Source organism: Balaenoptera physalus, assembly GCF_965194825.1.
Source record: "Balaenoptera physalus genome assembly, chromosome: 20".
Lineage (NCBI taxonomy): Eukaryota > Metazoa > Chordata > Mammalia > Artiodactyla > Balaenopteridae > Balaenoptera > Balaenoptera physalus.
In genome coordinates this window covers 29,990,677-30,007,140 of record NC_138901.1, presented here as the reverse complement: position 1 = coordinate 30,007,140, position 16,464 = coordinate 29,990,677, and the positions used below count along the sequence as shown (strand labels likewise).

General features: G+C 49.4%; 1 long non-coding RNA gene across 1 annotated transcript; it reads left to right on the top strand.

Moving 5' to 3' along the window:
- The first annotated feature begins 10,725 nt into the window (after nt 1-10,725).
- LOC309649877 lies at nt 10,726-13,293 on the top strand. The gene is made up of 2 exons (XR_014257345.1): nt 10,726-10,826; nt 13,225-13,293. It is a non-coding gene; the product is annotated as an uncharacterized lncRNA (long non-coding RNA).
- Nucleotides 13,294-16,464: the final 3,171 nt, after the last annotated feature.

Here is a 16,464-nt window from a genome sequence, read left to right as displayed (position 1 = left end):
TTGAAAACTCTGGCCTGGGAACATGACATCTGTTTAGATTGTGATAACTGTGCCCCGGGAACCTGACTGAGCCTAGGTTCTGGAACCCTGTGGACTGGGAACATGACTGAGGTTTTATTCTGGAACCCTGTGGCCTGGGAATATGACAGAGGATTGATTCTGGAACCCTGTGGCCTGGGAACATGACATCGGTGGATTCTGGAACCCTGAGGCCTGGGAACATGACAGCTGTTTAGATTGTGGAATACTGTGCCCCGGGAAACTGACTGAGCCTTGGTTCTGGAACCCTGTGGCCTGGTAACATGATATCGGTGAATTCTAGAAACCTGTGGCCTGGGAATATGACTGAGGTTTCATTCTGGAAGACTGTGACCAGGGAACATGATATCGGGTTTATTATGGAAACCTGTGTCCTGGGAACAAGACTGAGGTTTGATTCTGGAACCCTGTGGCCTGGGAACATGACTGAGGTTTGTTTCTGGAAGCCTCTTCCCTGGGAACATGACTGAGGTTTGATTCTGGACACCTGTGTCCTGGGATCATGACTGAGGTTTGATTGTTGAAACCTGTGGCCTGCGAACATGACTCAGGTTTGATTCTGGAACCATGTGTCCTGGGAATATGACTGAGGTTTGATTCTGGAAACCTTTGTCCTGGGAAAATGACTTAGGTTTCATTGTGGAAACATGGGGCCTGGGATCATGACTGAGGTCTGATGGTGGAACACTATGGCCTGGCAAAATTAGTGAGGCTTGATTCTGGAACCCTGTGGCCTGGGAACATGCCTGAGGTTTGATGGTGGAAACCTGTGGCCTGGCAACATGATTGAGGTTTCAGAGTGGAACCCTCAGGGTTGGGAACATGAGTGAGGCTTGATGGATGAAATCAGTGGCCTGGCCACAGGACTGAGGTTTGATTGTGGAACACTCTGGCCTGGGAATATGACTGAGGTTTAATTGTGGAATCCTGTGGCCTGGGAACATGACTGGGATTTTATTTCTTAAACCTGTGTCCAGGGAACATGACTGAGGTTTTATTCTGGAACCATGTGTCCTGGGAACACGACTGAGGTTTGATTCTGGAACCATGTGGCCTGGGAATATGACTGAGGTTTGATTCTGGATACCATTGGCCTGGGAAGATGACTGATGTTAGAGTGTGGAATCCTATGGCCTGGGAACATGACATCGGTTTGTATTCTGGTACCCTGTTACCTGGGAACATGAAATCGCTTTGATTCTGGAAACCTGTGGCCTGGGAATATGACTGAGGTTTGATGGTGGTACCCTATGGCCTGGCAACATGACTGAAGTTTGATTCTGGATCCCTGTGGCCTGGGAATATGGCTTAGGCGTGATTCTTGAAAATTGTGGCCTGGGAACATGACATCAGTTTAGATTGGGGAATACTGTGCCCCGGGAACTTGACTGAGCCTTGGTTCTGGGACCCTGTGGACTGGGAACATGACTGAGGTTTTATTCTGGTACCCTGTAGCCTGGGAATATGACATGGGTGGATTTTGGATCCCTGAGGCCTGGGAATTTGAAAACGGTTTGATTCTGGAACCCTGTGGCCTGGGAACATGCCTGAGGTTTGATGGTGGAAACCTGTGGTCTGGCAACATGTTTGATGTTTCAGAGTGGAACCCTCAGGCTTGGGAACATGAGTGAGGCTTGACGGTAAAAACCAGTGGCATGGCAACATGACTGAGGTTTGATTATAGAACCCTGTGAATGGGGAACAATACTGAGCCCTGATACTGGCACCCCGTGGCGTGGGAACATGACATTGGTTTGATTCTGGAGCCCTGTTTACTGGGAACATGACTGAGGTTTAATGGTGGAACCCTGTGGCCTGGCAACATGATTGAGGTTTCAGAGTGGAAACCTCAGGCTTGGGAACATGAGTGAGGCTTGATGGTGGAACCCTGTGGCTTGGCAAGATGACTTAGGTTTGATTGTGGAAAACTCGGGCCTGAGAACATGACTGAGGCTTGATGGTGGAACCGTGGTCTGGCAACAGGACTGAGGTTTGATTGTGGAACCCTCTGGCCTGGGAATATGACTGAGGTTTAATTGTGGAACCCTGTGGCCTGGGAACATGACTGGGATTTTATTTCTGAAACCTGTGTCCAGGGAACATGACTGAGGTTTGATTCTGGAAACCATTGGCCTGGGAAGATGACTGATGTTAGAGTGTGGAATCCTGTGGCCTGGGAACATGACATCGGTTTGGATTCTGGTACCCTGTTGCCTGGGAACATGAAATTGGTTTGATTCTGGAAACCTGTGGCCTGGGAATATGACTGAGGTTTGATGGTGGTACCCTATGGGCTGGTAACATGACTAAAGTTTGATTCTGGATCCCTGTGGTCTGGGAACATGACTGAGGTGTGATTCTTGAAAACTGTGGCCTGGGAACATGACATCTGTTTAGATTGTGGATTACTGTGCCCCGGGAACCTGACTGAGCCTTGGTTCTGGAACCCTGTGGACTGGGAACATGAGTGAGGTTTTATTCTGGAACCCTGTAGCCTGGGAACATAACTGAGGATTGATTCTGGAACCCTGTGGCCTGGGAATATGAAATCGGTGGATTCTGGAACCCTGTGGCCTGGGAATATGAGAACGGTTTGATTCTGGAACCCTGTGGCCTGGGAACATGACTGAGGTTTTATTCTGGAACCCTGTAGCCTAGGAATATGACATAGGTGGATTCTGGATCCCTGAGGCCTGGAAATATGAAAACGTTTTGATTCTGGAACCCTGTGGCCTGGGAACATGCCTGAGGTTTGATGGTGGAAACCTGTGTCCTGGCAACATGTTTGAGGTTTCAGAGTGGAACCCTCAGGGTTGGGAACATGAGTGAGGCTTGATGGATGAAACCAGTGGCCTGGCCACAGGACTGAGGTTTGATTGTGGAACACTCTGGCCTGGGAATATGACTGAGGTTTAATTGTGGAATCCTGTGGCCTGGGAACATGACTGGGATTTTATTTCTTAAACCTGTGTCCAGGGAACATGACTGAGGTTTTATTCTGGAACCATGTGTCCTGGGAACACGACTGAGGTTTCATTCTGGAACCATGTGGCCTGGGAATATGACTGAGGTTTGATTCTGGATACCATTGGCCTGGGAAGATGACTGATGTTAGAGTGTGGAATCCTATGGCCTGGGTACATGACATCGGTTTGTATTCTGGTACCCTGTTACCTGGGAACATGAAATCGCTTTGATTCTGGAAACCTGTGGCCTGGGAATATGACTGAGGTTTGATGGTGGTACCCTATGGCCTGGCAACATGACTGAAGTTTGATTCTGGATCCCTGTGGCCTGGGAATATGGCTTAGGCGTGATTCTTGAAAATTGTGGCCTGGGAACATGACATCGGTTTAGATTGGGGAATACTGTGCCCCGGGAACTTGACTGAGCCTTGGTTTTGGGACCCTGTGGACTGGGAACATGACTGAGGTTTTATTCTGGTACCCTGTAGCCTGGGAATATGACATGGGTGGATTTTGGATCCCTGAGGCCTGGGAATTTGAAAACGGTTTGATTCTGGAACCCTGTGGCCTGGGAACATGCCTGAGGTTTGATGGTGGAAACCTGTGGCCTGGCAACATGTTTGAGGTTTCAGAGTGGAACCCTCAGGCTTGGGAACATGAGTGAGGCTTGACGGTAAAAACCAGTGGCATGGCAACATGACTGAGGTTTGATTGTAGAACCCTGTGAATGGGGAACAATACTGAGCCCTGATACTGGCACCCCGTGGCGTGGGAACATGACATTGGTTTGATTCTGGAGCCCTGTTTACTGGGAACATGACTGAGGTTTGATGGTGGAACCCTGTGGCCTGGCAACATGATTGAGGTTTCAGAGTGGAAACCTCAGGCTTGGGAACATGAGTGAGGCTTGATGGTGGAACCCTGTGGCTTGGCAAGATGACTTAGGTTTGATTGTGGAAAACTCGGGCCTGAGAACATGACTGAGGCTTGATGGTGGAACCGTGGTCTGGCAACAGGACTGAGGTTTGATTGTGGAACCCTCTGGCCTGGGAATATGACTCAGGTTTAATTGTGGAACCCTGTGGCCTGGGAACATGACTGGGATTTTATTTCTGAAACCTGTGTCCAGGGAACATGACTGAGGTTTGATTCTGGAACCCTGTGTCCTGGGAACACGACTGAGGTTTGATTGTGGAAACCATTGGCCTGGGAAGATGACTGATGTTAGAGTGTGGAATCCTGTGGCCTGGGAACATGACATCGGTTTGGATTCTGGTACCCTGTTGCCTGGGAACATGAAATTGGTTTGATTCTGGAAACCTGTGGCCTGGGAATATGACTGAGGTTTGATGGTGGTACCCTATGGGCTGGTAACATGACTAAAGTTTGATTCTGGATCCCTGTGGTCTGGGAACATGACTGAGGCGTGATTCTTGAAAACTGTGGCCTGGGAACATGACATCTGTTTAGATTGTGGATTACTGTGCCCCGGGAACCTGACTGAGCCTTGGTTCTGGAACCCTGTGGACTGGGAACATGAGTGAGGTTTTATTCTGGAACCCTGTAGCCTGGGAACATAACTGAGGATTGATTCTGGAACCCTGTGGCCTGGGAACGTGAAATCGGTGGATTCTGGAACCCTGTGGCCTGGGAATATGAGAACGGTTTGATTCTGGAACCCTGTGGCCTGGGAACATGTCTGAGGTTTGATGGTGGAAACCTGTGGCCTGGCAGCATGACAGATGTTTGATTCTGGAAGACTGTGACCAGGGAACATGGTATCGGGTTTATTCTGGAAACCTGTTTCCTGGGAACAAGACTGAGGTTTGATTCTGGAACCCTGTGGCCTGGGAACATGACTGAGGTTTGTTTCTGGAAGCCTGTTCCCTGGGAACATGAGTGAGGTTTGATTCTGGACACCTGTGTCCTGGGATCATGACTGAGGTTTGATTGTTGAAACCTGTGGCCTGCGAACATGACTCAGGTTTGATTCTGGAACCATGTGTCCTGGGAATATGACTGAGGTTTGATTCTGGAAACCTTTGGCATGGGAAAATAACTGAGGTTTCATTGTGGAAACATGGGGCCTGGGATCATGACTGAGGTTTGATGGTGGAACACTATGGCCTGGCAAAATGACTGAGGCTTGATTCTGGGACCCTGTGGCCTGGCAAGTTGCCTTAGGTTTGATGGCAGAAACCTGTGGACTGGCAACATGACTGAGGTTTGATTGTGGAACCCTGTGAACGGGGAACATGACTGTGGCCTGATACTGGCACCCCGTGGCGTGGGAACATGACATTGGTTTGATTTTGGAACCCTGTTTACTCGGAACATGACTGAGGTTTGATGGTGGAACCCTGTGGCCTGGCAACATGATTGAGGTTTCAGAGTGGAACCCTCAGGCTTGAGAACATGACTGAGGCTTGATGGTGGAACCGTGGTCTGGCAACAGGACTGAGGTTTGATTGTGGAACCCTCTGGCCTGGGAATATGACTGAGGTTTAATGGTGGAACCCTGTGGCCTGGGAACATGACTGGGATTTTATTTCTGAAACCTGTGCCCAGGGAACATGACTGAGGTTTTATTCTGGAACCCTGTGTCCTGAGAACACGACTGAGGTTTGATACTGGAAACCATTGGCCTGGGAAGATGACTGATTTTAGACTGTGGAATCCTGTGGCCTGGGAAAATGACATCGGTGGATTCTGGAACCCTGAGGCCTGGGAACATGACATCTGTTTAGATTGTGGAATACTGTGCCCCGGGAACCTGACTGAGCCTAGGTTCTGGAACCCTGTGGACTGGGAACATGACTGAGGTTTTATTCTGGAACCCTGTGGCCTGGGAACATGTCTGAGGTTTGATGGTGGAAACCTGTGGCCTGGCAACATGACTGAGGTTTGATTCTGGAAGACTGTGACCAGGGAACATGATATCGTGTTTATTCTGGAAACCTGTGTCCTGAGTACAAGACTGAGGTTTGATTCTGGAAGCCTATTCCCTGGGAACATGACTGAGGTTTGATTCTGGATCCCTGTGGTCTGGGAACATGACTGAGGCTTGATTCTGGAACCCTGTGGCCTGGCAAATTGCCTTAGGTTTGATGGCAGAAACCTGTGCACTGGCAACATGACTGAGGTTTGATTGTGGAACCCTGTGAACGGGGAACATGACTGAGGCCTGATACTGGCACCCCGTGGCGTGGGAACATGACATTGGTTTGATTCTGGAGCCCTGTTTACTCGGAACATGACTGAGGTTTGATGGTGGAACCCTGTGGCCTGGCAACATGATTGAGGTTTCAGAGTGGAACCCTCAGGCTTGGGAACATGAGTGAGGCTTGATGGTGGAAACCAGTGGCCTGGCAACATGACTGAGGTTTGATGGTGGAACCCTGTGGCTTGGCAAGATGACTTAGGTTTGATTGTGGAACACTCTGGCCTGGGAACATGACTGAGGCTTGATGGTGGAACCGTGGTCTGGCAACAGGACTGAGGTTTGATTGTGGAACCCTCTGGCCTGGGAATATGACTGAGGTTTAATTGTGGAATCCTCTGGCCTGGGAACATGACTGAGGTTTGTTTCTGGAAGCCTGTTTCCTGGGCACATGACTGAGGTTTGATTCTGGAAACCTGTTTCCTGGGAACAAGACTGAGGTTTGATTCTGGAACCCTGTGGCCTGGGAACATGACTGAGGTTTGTTTCTGGAAGCCTGTTCCCTGGGAACATGACTGAGGTTTGATTCTGGACACCTGTGTCCTGGGAACATGACTGAGATTTGATTGGTGAAACCTGTGGCCTGCGAATATGACTCCGGTTTGCTTCCGGAACCATGTGTCCTGGGAATATGACTGAGGTTTGATTCTGGAAACCTTTGGCCTGGGAAAATGTCTGAGGTTTCATTGTGGAAACATGTGGCCTGGAATCATGCCTGAGGTTTGATGGTGGAACACTATGGCCTGGCAAAATGACTGAGGCTTGATTCTGGAACCCTGTGGCCTGGCAAGTTGCCTTAGGTTTGATGGCAGAAACCTGTGGACTGGCAACATGACGGAGGTTTGATTGTGGAACCCTGTGAATGGGGAACAATACTGAGCCCTGATACTGGCACCCCGTGGCGTGGGAACATGACATTGGTTTGATTCTGGAGCCCTGTTTACTGGGAACATGACTGAGGTTTGATGGTGGAACCCTGTGGCCTGGCAACATGATTGAGGTTTCAGAGTGGAAACCTCAGGCTTGGGAACATGAGTGAGGCTTGATGGTGGAACCCTGTGGCTTGGCAAGATGACTTAGGTTTGATTGTAGAAAACTCGGGCCTGAGAACATGACTGAGGCTTGATGGTGGAACCCTGTGGCCTGGGAACATGACTGGGATTTTATTTCTGAAACCTGTGTCCAGGGAACATGACTGAGGTTTGTTTCTGGAACCCTGTGTCCTGGGAACACGACTGAGGTTTGATTCTGGAAACCATTGGCCTGGGAAGATGACTGATGTTAGAGTGTGGAATCCTGTGGCCTGGGAACATGACATCGGTTGGGATTCTGGTACCCTGTTGCCTGGGAACATGAAATTGGTTTGATTCTGGAAACCTGTGGCCTGGGAATATGACTGAGGTTTGATGGTGGTACCCTATGGGCTGGAACCATGACTGAAGTTTGATTCTGGATCCCTGTGGTCTGGGAACATGACTGAGGCGTGATTCTTGAAAACTGTGGCCTGGGAACATGACATCTGTTTAGATTGTGGAATACTGTGCCCCGGGAACCTGACTGAGCCTTGGTTCTGGAACCCTGTGGACTGGGAACATGAGTGAGGTTTTATTCTGGAACCCTGTAGCCTGGGAACATAACTGAGGATTGATTCTGGAACCCTGTGCCCTGGGAAGATGAAATCGGTGGATTCTGGAACCCTGTGGCCTGGGAATATGAGAACGGTTTGATTCTGGAACCCTGTGGCCTGGGAACATGTCTGAGGTTTGATGGTGGAAACCTGTGGCCTGGCAGCATGACAGAGGTTTGATTCTGGAAGACTGTGACCAGGGAACATGGTATCAGGTTTATTCTGGAAACCTGTTTCCTGGGAACAAGACTGAGGTTTGATTGTGGAACCCTGTGAACGGGGAACATGACTGAGGCCTGATACTGGCACACCGTATCGTGGGAACATGACATTGATTTGATTCTGGAGACCTGTTTACTCGGAACATGACTGAGGTTTGATGGTGGAACCTTGTGGCTTGGCAAGATGACTTAGGTTTGATTGTGGAACACTCTGGCCTGGGAACATGACTGAGGCTTGATGGTGGAACCGTGGTCTGGCAACAGGACTGAGGTTTGATTGTGGAACCCTCTGGCCTGGGAACATGACTGAGGTATAATTGTGGAACCCTGTGGCCTGGGAACATGACTGGGATTTTATTTCTGAAACCTGTGGCCTGCGAAGATGACTCAGGTTTGATTCTGGAACCATGTGTCCTGGGAATATGATTGAGGTTTGATTCTGGCAACCCTTGGCCTGGGAAAATGACTGAGGTTTCATTGTGGAAACATGGGGCCTGGGATCATGACTGAGGTTTGATGGTGGAATACTATGGCCTGGCAAAATAACTGAGGCTTGATTCTGGAACCCTGTGGCCTGGCAAGTTGACTGAGGTTTGATGGCAGAAACCTGTGGACTGGCAACATGACTGAGGTTTGATTGTGGAACCCTGTGGCCTGGGAACATGACTGGGATTTTATTTCTGAAACCTTTGTCAAGGGAACATGACATTGGGTTGATTCTGGAACCCTGTGTCCTGGGAACACGACTGAGGTTTGATTCTGGAACCAGATGGCCTGAGAATATGACTGAGGTTTGATTCTGGATACCATTGGCCTGGGAAGATGACTGATGTTAGAGTGTGGAATCCTGTGGCCTGGGAACATGACATCGGTTTGGATTCTGATACCCTGTTGCCTGAGAACATGAAATCGGTTTGATTCTGGAAACCTGTGGCCTGGGAATATGACTGAGGTTTGATGGTGGTACCCTATGGCCTGGAAACATGACTGAAGTTTGATTCTGGATCCCTGTGGCCTGGGAACATGGCTGAGGCGTGATTCTTGAAAACTGTGGCCTGGGAACATGACATCTGTTTAGATTGTGGAATACTGTGCCCCGGGAACCTGACTGAGCCTTGGTTCTGGAACCCTGTGGACTGGGAACATGACTGAGGTTTTATTCTGGAACCCTGTAGCCTGGGAACATGACATGGGTGGATTCTGGATCCCTGAGGCCTGGGAATATGAAAACGGTTTGATTCTGGAACCCTGTGGCCTGGGAACATGCCTGAAGTTTGATGGTGGAAACCTGTGGCCCGGCAACATGACTGAGGATTGTTTCTGGAAGCCTGTACCCTGGGCACATGACTGAGGTTTGATTCTGGAAACCTGTGTCCTGGGAACATGACTGAGATTTGATTGCTGAAACCTGTGGCCTGCGAACATGACCCAGGTTTGCTTCCGGAACCATGTGTCCTGGGAATATGACTGAGGTTTGATTCTGGAAACCTTTGGCCTGGGAAAATGACTGAGGTTTCATTGTGGAAACATGTAGCCTGGAGTCATGACTGAGCTTTGATGGTGGAACACTATGGCCTGGCAAAATGACTGAGGCTTAATTCTGGAACCCTGTGGCCTGGCAAGTTGCCTTAGGTTTGATGGCAGAAACCTGTGGACTGGCAACATGACTGAGGTTTGATTGTGGAACCCTGTGAACGGGGAACATGACTGAGGCCTGATACTGGCACCCCGTGGCGTGGGAACATGACATTGGTTTGATTCTGGAGCCCTGTTTACTCGGAACATGACTGAGGTTTGATGGTTGAACCCTGTGTCCTGGCAACATGATTGAGGTTTCAGAGTGGAACCCTCAGGCTTGGGAACATGAGTGAGGCTTGATGGTGGAAACCAGTGGCCTGGCAACATGACTGAGGTCTGATGGTGGAACCCTGTGGCTTGGCAAGATAACTTAGGTTTGATTGTGGAACACTCTGGCCTGGGAACATGACTGAGGCTTGATGGTGGAACCGTGGTCTGGCAACAGGACTGAGGTTTGATTGTGGAACCCTCTGGCCTGGGAATATGACTGAGGTTTAATTGTGGAAACCTGTGGCCTGGGAACATGACTGGGATTTTATTTCTGAAACCTGTGTCCAGGGAACATGACTGAGGTTTGATTCTGGAACCCTGTGTCCTGGGAACACGACTGAGGTTTGATTCTGGAAACCATTGGCCAGGGAAGATGACTGATGTTAGAGTGTGGAATCCTGTGGCCTGGGAACATGACATCGGTTTGGATTCTGGTACCCTGTTGCCTGGGAACATGAAATCGGTTTGATTCTGGAAACCTGTGGCCTGGGAATATGACTGAGGTTTGATGGTTGTACCCTATGGCCTGGCAAAATGACTGAAGTTTGATTCTGGATCCCTGTGGCCTGGGAACATGACTGAGGCGTGATTCTTGAAAACTGTGGCCTGGGAACTTGACATATGTTTAGATTTTGGAATACTGTGCCCCGGGAAACTGACTGAGCCTTGGTTCTGGAACCCTGTGGACTGGGAATATGACTCAGGTTTGATGGTGGTACCCTATGGCCTGGCAACATGACTGAAGTTTGATTCTGGATCCCTGTGGCCTGGGAACATGACTGAGGCGTGATTCTTGAAAACTCTGGCCTGGGAACATGACATCTGTTTAGATTGTGGAATACTGTGCCCCGGGAACCTGACTGAGCCTTGGTTCTGGAACCCTGTAGACTGGGAACATGACTGAGGTTTTATTCTGTAACCCTGTGGCCTGGGAATATGACAGAGGATTGATTCTGGAACATTGTGGCCTGGGAACATGACATCGGTGGATTCTGGAACCCTGAGGCCTGGGAACATGACAGCTGTTTAGATTGTGGAATACTGTGCCCCGGGAAACTGACTGAGCCTTGGTTCTGGAACCCTGTGGCCTGGTAACATGATATCGGTGAATTCTAGAAACCTGTGGCCTGGGAATACGAGAACGGTTTGATTCTGGAACCCTGTGGTCTGGGAACATGTCTGAGGTTTGATGGTGGAAACCTGTGGCCTGGCAACATGACTGAGGTTTCATTCTGGAAGACTGTGACCAGGGAACATGATATCGGGTTTATTATGGAAACCTGTGTCCTGGGAACAAGACTGAGGTTTGATTCTGGAACCCTGTGGCCTGGGAACATGACTGAGGTTTGTTTCTGGAAGCCTGTTCCCTGGGAACATGACTGAGGTTTGATTCTGGACACCTGTGTCCTGGGATCATGACTGAGGTTTGATTGTTGAAACCTGTGGCCTGCGAACATGACTCAGGTTTGATTCTGGAACCATGTGTCCTGGGAATATGACTGAGGTTTGATTCTGGAAACCTTTGTCCTGGGAAAATGACTGAGGTTTCATTGTGGAAACATGGGGCCTGCGATCATGACTGAGGTTTGATGGTGGAACACTATGGCCTGGCAAAATTAGTGAGGCTTGATTCTGGAACCCTGTGGCCTGGCAAGTTGACTGAGGTTTGATGGCAGAAACCTGTGGACTGGCAACATGACTGAGGTTTCATTGTGGAACCCTGTGGCCTGGGAACTTGACTGGGATTTTATTTCTGAAACCTGTGTCCAGGGAACATGACTGAGGTTTGATTCTGAAACCCTGTGTCCTGGGAACACGACTGAGGTTTTATTCTGGAACCCTGTAGCCTGGGAATATGACATCGGTGGATTCTGGAACCCTGAGGCCTGGGAATATGAAAACGGTTTGATTCTGGAACCCTGTGGCCTGGGAACATGCCTGAGGTTTGATGGTGGAAACCTGTGGCCTGGCAAAATGTTTGAGGTTTCAGAGTGGAACCCTCAGGGTTGGGAACATGAGTGAGGCTTGATGGATGAAACCAGTGGCCTGGCCACAGGACTGAGGTTTGATTGTGGAACACTCTGGCCTGGGAATATGACTGAGGTTTAATTGTGGAATCCTGTGGCCTGGGAACATGACTGGGATTTTATTTCTTAAACCTGTGTCCAGGGAACATGACTGAGGTTTTATTCTGGAACCATGTGTCCTGGGAACACGACTGAGGTTTGATTCTGGAACCATGTGGCCTGGGAATATGACTGAGGTTTGATTCTGGATACCATTGGCCTGGGAAGATGACTGATGTTAGAGTGTGGAATCCTATGGCCTGGGAACATGACATCGGTTTGTATTCTGGTACCCTGTTACCTGGGAACATGAAATCGCTTTGATTCTGGAAACCTGTGGCCTGGGAATATGACTGAGGTTTGATGGTGGTACCCTATGGCCTGGCAACATGACTGAAGTTTGATTCTGGATCCCTGTGGCCTGGGAATATGGCTGAGGCGTGATTCTTGAAAATTGTGGCCTGGGAACATGACATCGGTTTAGATTGGGGAATACTGTGCCCCGGGAACTTGACTGAGCCTTGGTTCTGGGACCCTGTGGACTGGGAACATGACTGAGGTTTTATTCTGGTACCCTGTAGCCTGGGAATATGACATGGGTGGATTTTGGATCCCTGAGGCCTGGGAATTTGAAAACGGTTTGATTCTGGAACCCTGTGGCCTGGGAACATGCCTGAGGTTTGATGGTGGAAACCTGTGGCCTGGCAACATGTTTGAGGTTTCAGAGTGGAACCCTCAGGCTTGGGAACATGAGTGAGGCTTGACGGTGGAAACCAGTGGCATGGCAACATGACTGAGGTTTGATGGTGGAACCCTGTGGCTTGGAAAGATGACTTAGGTTTGATTGTGGAACACTCTGGCCTGGGAACATGACTGAGGCTTGATGGTGGAACCGTGGTCTGGCAACAGGACTGAGGTTTGATTGTGGAACCCTCTGGCCTGGGAATATGACTGAGGTTTAATTGTGGAACCCTGTGGCCTGGGAACATGACTGGGATTTTATTTCTGAAACCTGTGTCCAGGGAACATGACTGAGGTTTCATTCTGGAACCCTGTAGCCTGGGAACATAACAGAGGATTGATTCTGGAACCCTGTGGCCTGGGAACATGACATCGGTGGATTCTGGAACCCTGAGGCCTGGGAACATGACATCTGTTTAGATTGTGGAATACTGTGCCCCGGGAAACTGACTGAGCTTTGGATCTGGAACCCTGTGGACTGGGAACATGACTGAAGTTTTATTCTGGACCCCTGTAGCCTGGGAACATAACTGAGGATTGATTCTGGAACGCTGTGGCCTGGGAACATGAAATCGGTGGATTCTGGAACCCTGTGGCCTGGGAATATGAGAACGGTTTGATTCTGGAACCCTGTGGCCTGGGAACATGTCTGAGGTTTGATGGTGGAAACCTGTGGCCTGGCAACATGACTGAGGTTTGATTCTGGAAGACTGTGACCAGGGAACATGGTATCGGGTTTATTCTGGAAACCTGTTTCCTGGGAACAAGACTGAGGTTTGATTCTGGAAACCTGTGGCCTGGGAATATGACTGAGGTTTGTTTCTGGAAGCCTGTTCCCTGCGGACATGACTGAATTTTGATTCTGGACACCTGTGTCCTGGGATCATGACTGAGGTTTGATTGTTGAAACCTGTGGCCTGCGAACATTACTCAGTTTTGATTCTAGAACCATGTGTCCTGGGAATATGACTGAGGTTTGATTCTGGAAAACTTTGGCCTGGGAAAATGACTGGGATTTTATTTCTGAAACCTGTGTCCAGGGAACATGACTGAGGTTTGATTCTGGAACCCTGTGTCCTGGGAACACGACTGAGGTTTGATTCTGGAACCATGTGGCCTGGGAATATGACTGAGGTTTGATTCTGGATACCATTGGCCTGGGAAGATGTCTGATGTTAGAGTGTGGAATCCTGTGGCCTGGGAACATAACATCGGTTTGGATTCTGGTACCCTGTTGCCTGGGAACATGAAATCGGTTTGATTCTGGAAACCTGTGCCCTGGAATATGACTGAGGTTTGATGGTGGTACCCTATGGCCTGGCAACATCACTGAAGTTTGATTCTGGATCCCTGTGGCCTGGGAAAATGGCTGAGGCGTGATTCTTGAAAATTGTGGCCTGGGAACATGACATCTGTTTAGATTGTGGAATACTGTGCCCCGGGAACTTGACTGAGCCTTGGTTCTGGAACCCTGTAGACTGGGAATATGACTGAGGTTTTATTCTGGAACCCTGTAGCCTGGGAATATGACATCGGTGGATTCTGGATCCCTGAGGCCTGGGAATATGAAAACGGTTTGATTCTGGAACCCTGTGGCCTGGGAACATGCCTGAGGTTTGATGGTGGAAACCTGTGGCCCGGAAACATGACTGAGGTTTGTTTCTGGAAGCCTGTTCACTGGGCACATGACTGAGGTTTGATTCTGGACACCTGTGTCCTGGGAACATGACTGAGATTTGATTGCTGAAACCTGTGGCCTGCGAACATGACTCAGGTTTGCTTCCGGAACCATGTGTCCTGGGAATATGACTGAGGTTTGATTCTGGAAACCTTTGGCCTGGGAAAATGACTGAGGTTTCATTGTGGCAACATGTGGCCTGGAATCATGCCTGAGGTTTGATGGTGGAACACTATGGCCTGGCAAAATGACTCTGGCTTGATTCTGGAACCCTGTGGCCTTGCAAGTTGCCTTAGGTTTGATGGCAGAAACCTGTGGACTGGCAACATGACGGAGGTTTGTTTGTGGAACCTTGTGAACGGGGAACATGACTGAGGCCTGATACTGGCATCCCGTGGGGTGGGAACATGACATTGGTTTGATTCTGGAGCCCTGTTTACTCGGAACATGACTGAGGTTTGATGGTGGAACCCTGTGGCCTGGCAACATGATTGAGGTTTCAGAGTGGAACCCTCAGGCTTGGGAACATTATTGAGGCTTGATGGTGGAAACCAGTGGCCTGGCAACATGACTGAGGTTTGATGGTGGAACCGTGGTCTGGCAACAGGACTGAGAGTTGATTGTGGAACCCTCTGGCCTGGGAATATGACTGAGGTTTAATTGTGGAACCCTGTGGCCTGTGAACATGACTGGGATTTTATTTCTGAAACCTGTGGCCTGCGAACATGACTCAGGTTTGATTCTGGAACCATGTGTCCTGGGAATATGCCTGAGGTTTGATTCTGGAAACCCTTGGCCTGGGAAAATGACTGAGGTTTCATTCTGGAAACATGGGGCCTGGGATTATGAATGAGGTTTGACGGTGGAACACTATGGCCTCGCAAAATGACTGAGGTTTGATTCTGGAACCCTGTGGCATGGCAAGTTGACTGAGGTTTGAAGGCTGACACCTGTGGACTTGCAACGTGACTGAGGTTTGATTGTGGAACTCTGTGGCCTGGTAACATGACTGGGAGTTTATTTCTGAAACCTGTGTCCAGGGAAAATGACATTGGTTTGATTCTGGAAACCTGTGTCCTGGGAACACGACTGAGGTTTGATTCTGGAACCATGTGGCCTGGGAATATGACTGAGGTTTGATTCTGGATACCATTGGCCTGGGAAGATGACTGATGTTAGAGTGTGGAATCCTGTGGCCTGGGAACATGTCATCGGTTTGGATTGTGATACCCTGTTGCCTGGGAACATGAAATCGCTTTGATTCTGGAAACCTGTGGCCTGGGAATATGACTGAGGTTTGAAGGTGGTACCCCATGGCCTGGCAACATGACTGAAGTTTGATTCTGGATCCCTGTGGCCTGGGAACATGACTGAGGCGTGATTCTTGAAAACTGTGGCCTGGGAACATGACATCTGTTTAGATTTTGGAATACTGTGCCCCGGGAACCTGACTGAGCCTTGGTTCTGGAACCCTGTGGACTGGGAACATGACTGAGGTTTTATTCTGGAACCCTGTTGCCTGGGAACATAATTGAGGATTGATTCTGGAACCCTGTGGCTTGGGAACATGAAATCGGTGGATTCTGGAACCCTGTGGCCTGGAAATATGAGACCGGTTTGATTCTGGAACCCTGTGGCCTGGGAACATGGCTGAGGTTTAATGGTGGAAACCTGTGGCCCGGCAACATGACTGAGGTTTGTTTCTGGAAGCCTGTACCCTGGGCACATGACTGAGGTTTGATTCTGGACACCTGTGTCCTGGGAACATGACTGAGATTTGATTGCTGAAACCTGTGGCCTGCGAACATGACCCAGGTTTGCTTCCGGAACCATGTGTCCTGGGAATATGACTGAGGTTTGATTCTGGAAACCTTTGGCCTGGGAAAATGACTGAGGTTTCATTGTGGAAACATGTGGCCTGGAATCATGACTGAGGTTTGATGGTGGAACACTATGGCCTGGCAAAATGACTGAGGCTTGATTCTGGAACCCTGTGGCCTGGCAAGTTGCCTTAGGATTGATGGCAGAAAACTGTGGACTGGCAACATGACTGAGGTT